Genomic DNA, 5,395 nt, shown 5'->3' on the forward strand with positions numbered 1-5,395 from the left:
CACACACACACACACACACTTGTTCCGCAGAGAGCCGCCAAGCTGCGGGAGGGTTTTCTGGTTCCCAGTCTGTGGCCAGGAGCAGGAGGCCGAGCCACCCCGCGGCTGCTGCGTGGGGCCTGGTGGCAGCCCGCGGCAACAAAGGGCCTCGGCCACCTCTCTTGCTGCCCCAGCAGCAGAGATCCACCTCGCAGAGGATTTATTTTACCTCGCTATAGCCTCTCCGTGTGAGGATGAGCTATAATTTTCCTGTTTTCCAATATTTTTAAAAGCCCACCCTCCCCTTTCTGACAGAGGTCAGAACATAGGACGGGGGAACAGGTCAAGGTTTCTTTGAAGCTTTGCCACTAACTCACCATGTGGCCTTGAGCAAGTCACTTAACCTCCCTTTGCCTCAACTTTTCTCTATAAAATGAGGGTAATGATACTTTGCTGCCTCACAGGGTGCTGCTGTCTTTAATAATGTTTATTAAGTGTTTTTGGAACATTGCATGAAAGGAATTGTCTTAAAAGAATGTACTGGCATAAATTCCCACAGCTTGAGATAAACCTGAGATGGCGTTAAAGCATCAGATATGTTTTAATGCTTTTTTAGATATATAATTTATGTGTGGTTTCTCACAAAATGTGTCTGTTGGCTATAATAGGCATTGCTTGTTGTATTAGATTCTGGAATCCGGCATAGCTTTGGGGTTTGGGCTTTGTTTTTTAATCCACTGCCATAAGTGAAATGTCCTTAATATTTCAACAGTTGTATTTGTTTTGCATTGGGCATCCTCTGAAACTTGGAAACACTCCTTGAATGATCATTTTTGAACTCAGTTATCCAAGCATACATCTTTTTAGATTTCTTCAGATGGTACAAAAGGAGAAATACTGTGTCTTTTTAGTGTACCTGGCAAAGTATTTCAAATTCCTCTTTTGCTGAGGGAGTTCAGATTAGTAGGTTTTGCTGATGAAGTTTTGATTGTCTGGGTTATTTGAAGAAGGAGATTCCTCAGAGGCCTTGTCTATATTAGGCAATTAAATTATTGTTTTTAACCAGCAGTATAGCTTCTGTGTAAGTACCAGCAGTTCTGGTTTTACAGGTGAAGGTCAGTTATACTTTTGCCCTACATCTGTAACTGTGCCATATTAGAGCTTTACAGTTCCAAGGACATAAGAGATCATATTTCTCAGGTCCCAAACTCTGGGACATGTTGAAAGGCCTTCTGGTAGCCCTAGGAGAATATGGAGGGGGGAACAATTTTTATAACTGTAATTATCATAATTGTAAAACTATTTTATTGCTTTAAAGAGTATAATGTAGGGAGAAAAACAAAACATAAGTTTTCTTATATAAAAGGAAGAAAATTCTACTGTTTTTTATTTCCATATCCACAAAGAGTTTGTCACCAGATAACTTTGGATGTTCTGGCAAAGCCTGCAAAGATCACAAAGCCATATAAAAACTGTGATGCAATAGTCCGCAACCCAGGCAGAGAGCTGCATGTTCTATTGGCAGATGACACCTGGAGAATGGTGTGTTGATTTGGATGGTTGACTCTGGGTATTGGTGAAACTGGATTGGTCAAGACGCAGGATGAGAAATAGTGGCTGTGTTACTTCAGGATTAGGAAGGAGACTTTCACATGCAGATTATGTGTACCATTTTGCTATTACAGGCTACATGGATAAAATTGTTTTTTCCTGGGAAAAAGAGGCACTTGCTCTGGGAAAACTGGCTACCCAAAGCAGTTAATTTAGAATTGCTGGCTTACCTGGGTTTTCAAATGCTGAGGAGCACCAGGAGTCAAATTGTCACTGTGCCAGACTCATGTGGTATATAAAGTAATCTATGAATTTATTTATTTCTATTTTAACTGCAGCTAGTCAGCATTTCTATACTGTAGCTAGACCCCTCTCTGGTGCCAACAAATCCCTCAAACTGAGCAGAATTGGAGCAAATTAGTAATGTTTAGATGTCATTTCTCTGAAATCTGAAGTCACTACAATGTATTTCTTTAGTGGCGTGAGCAATGGAAATACTACTGATGGTCAGATACCAGCACTGACCACTCTACTGATTAACTCTGCTTTGAGCTGCCCAGTGCTGAAACAAGTTTAAAAAAAAACAAAAAACAGGCCCGCTTGTCCTGCAGAGCAAGTTGTTGCCGTGAACAGTCAAAACTGCAGCAGCTTTAGTACATCAGGGTTTAAGAAAAATCATAATTTAGACAAGAACTGAGCTGTCTGAATGAACCAGCAGCACGGTATGTGTGTGTGGAGATTGCACTGCTGGAGATAAAACATGAGCCCTGATCTCCCTGGAAAAGGTAGTGTGGAGAAAGCTAAAGCATGAAATTACAGTGTACCACCTAGTTTACAGTGGAAAATGTGTGCTGCTTCACTTTCAGTCCTTTTTTTTTTTTATAGGGCTGTTGCAATAGGAAGTTAAACAGCTGCTGTAAAGCCTAGCAAGTGACATGATTCCTGTGAACAGCTGTAAAAAAAATTAGAGATTTTTATGAATGGAAAGCATTCTACAAATAGAATATAGAATTGTCTGTGTGAGCTATCATCAAGTCATCTTCCATTTAAGGCATTTCATAAAGTTACTTGAAACCATTAAATGAAATTTTCTTCTGTATTCATTTGGAGATTGTTATCATTTGCATAGTAAGAAGCCAGAATCCTATCTGAGGAGTTCCCAGTCCAGTATTCATGTAGGTAGGCCTACTGAAGCCAGTGGTAGAGTTAGATTTAACTCTATGAGTAATCACATAGTTGATCAGACATAATGGGGTGAAAGAAGCTTAAGAAGGGGGAAACAAAAACTGCTTTACTTGCAAGTGATAATGAGAAAAGTTTTTTACTTTTCTCCTTATTGAACAGTGTAAATATTCTTTTTGTTAAGGTGATTAAGATAACTAAGCTATCATAAGCCATTAGTGTGATTATTTGTTCAGCACTCAAAGCATAATATGCATTTTACAGAGCAAATAAGATAAATGTCCTTCCCCATAGAGCTTGCAAGCTAAACTTTGTCACAGGTGAGAGCAACAACTAGTAGAGGGGTCCATAAAGAAGCAGCAGGTACATGGAGAAGCTTTTGCATTCTTCTCTGTTCCTTCAGACATCAAGAGGTGCAGTGCACACGTGGTCACCTGCCACAAGGGGATTATGTCTATGCAATTGTCATTAATCACATTGGTGTGCATCTATCCCTGGGGAAGCTGATGGTTATAAGTAATAACTATGTACGGGAGATCTCTTTATTTCTCTTCCTTGGCCTGTGCAGTTCATGCTACCGGTTCCCAAAGTTCTCTGGCGTAGGGAAGGTTTGCATGAAAGCAGGGTGGTGCTCTGCTGGTCTCCTGGCTGCTAGTCAGCTGCTCATATGGTGGCCAGAATCCAGCATTCATTTTCTGAGGCAGTGTGCATCTGAAATATAGTGCCACACTGTATAAATCAGCACACTGTTGGAAGTTATAAATTCATAGATAAGACAAATTATTAAAGTAACCCTTCTCATGGCTTCCCAAGCATGCATATGTCTCTAGAGCAGAAGTATCAGAACTATAATTTTGCATAGCAGAATGCGAAAGCTTACATTAGAGCAGCATTAACATTGCAAACCTAGGTCATCAAACTGCAGTCCTTACACAGACAACACACCCACTAAGGTGAATAAATTATCCTGAATAAGGATTGCAGCTTCAGAGAGTATAAACACACATGAGTCAGTGAGAGGAAAAAAGGGTTTTCATTGYGCCATTATCTCACCAGCATGAATTGCACACACTGTATACATCAAAGTATCAATTTCACAGCCTAATTGGTAAACAAACATACTACATATAGGCTACATGGGCAAATTCATACTCCATGGAAAATCTTTATTGTATGTTTAGATCACTGTTTTTCTTGCTGTGTGAGTGTAGAAGTTTATATTTAATAACCTTGACCTCTTTAATAAAATAAAAAATGGGGGGGAGCAGAGGGGAAAACAGGACAAGTGTGACAAGTTATGTAATTTTTTTTCTGAAATCTTTAGGTTTTCAATTCAATTATCCTCGCTCTATTTTTAGGGGAAGGAAGCACAAGACTGAATAATGGCAGATAATCACATATCTTAATAAATTCATCTTACCTTTGTTTTATATATGGATGTATTACAAAACTGTCAAGTCAATCCTTAAGGAAGATGCTTAATTTTTGTTATATAAAGAAGTTGTTTCCAAGTAATTTAGTGGTAAAAGCTTCTTAGGTTAAGACCTCTCAAGTTATCTTTATACTAGTAAACTGAAAAGTGTGAGGGCCTTTCTCTAGCCCTAAAGCCAACTAGCCTAGGCTGGCCACGTCCATCCTTTTAAATTGTTTTAGCTCTAAAACGGAGTGGCTGCATTCAAACTGCCAAACTAGAGTAGTCGCTGGCATGTGCTGACTCCCAGTCTGGGCCCAGGAGCTTTTTGAAAGCTAGCTGGCCCAAAGCTGGCCCATCTGAACAGCTGGATGCCGCAGGTGATCAGGCAGTGCATCCAGCTGCCCAAACTGTTTCATTTAGCTGTAGAGAAAGAGGTTCAAAGCTCTGCACAGCTGACTCCAGAGCAGGGTGCTCTTCCCAGACCATGTGCTCAGGCTTACCTGGGTTGGTAGGTTCAGTGCACACACAGTTGCGGTCCTGTCTTCACTGAAGTAAGCCCTTTGATCCACGTTCTGCAAGGAGGACAAGCACTTTACTGTCTTAGAGCATGCAAGCATTCACATCAACTTCAGCAAGATGTATGTTTGTCTTCAGCTGAACAACCCCTAGAAATGAGAAGCACATTGAAGTCTGTTTCACAGGAGGAGGACCAATCTCCAGGTCTGCAGTCAATGTCAACCTACTACTGGAATCCTCCTGGTATCTTCAGATCAATACTGAATGCTTTTCTGGAAAATGGTCTTTACCCAGTCAGAGAACGTTGTTCTCAACACAGAGGTATTTAAGGAGAAATTTAATGGCTGGTGGTATATGCATTAGATTATCAGATGATCTGGCCTTATCCCATATAGTTCAAAGTGCAATCAGTTGCAACAAAGTTCAGAGCAGCTGTAGGTATTCCAAAAGCTTTCTGCTACTGTTTTTTTTTAATACGTCTTTATTTTAAAGTATTTTCTCCGAAACTGTTGTGTTGCAAAACAAGAGCAGAAACTGGCTGACCACAAGAAGGGAAAGAAAGAAATGGAGTCTGTATATAAAACTGTCAAGCAGACAGCATAAATAAACTGACATCCCCAATGTCCAGAAATTTAGCTCATCTCCCTGTGATATACATCATTATTTGTAAAGATGGTAGATAGAAGTGTTTAGATAGGAATAAACTTTTTTTTTTTTTTTAATGAGGGTAGCTCTCCAATCAGTGGTCCAAAC

General features: G+C 40.1%; 1 protein-coding gene across 5 annotated transcripts in view; it reads right to left on the reverse strand.

Annotated features, from left to right (window-relative positions):
- The window catches only part of AFDN (afadin, adherens junction formation factor), a 140,149-nt gene extending 135,467 nt beyond the window's left edge, over positions 1 to 4,682 (reverse strand). For all 5 annotated transcript variants that reach the window (XR_003256535.1, XM_026085105.1, XM_026085104.1 and 2 more), the window contains exon 1: positions 4,627 to 4,682. The gene's annotated coding sequence lies outside the window, so the exon portion shown is untranslated. The remainder of the gene's footprint in view (positions 1 to 4,626) is intronic.
- Between the last annotated feature and the right edge of the window lie 713 nt (positions 4,683 to 5,395).

This window comes from Apteryx rowi, unplaced genomic scaffold, assembly GCF_003343035.1.
Source record: "Apteryx rowi isolate R43461 unplaced genomic scaffold, aptRow1 scaffold_66, whole genome shotgun sequence".
Lineage (NCBI taxonomy): Eukaryota > Metazoa > Chordata > Aves > Apterygiformes > Apterygidae > Apteryx > Apteryx rowi.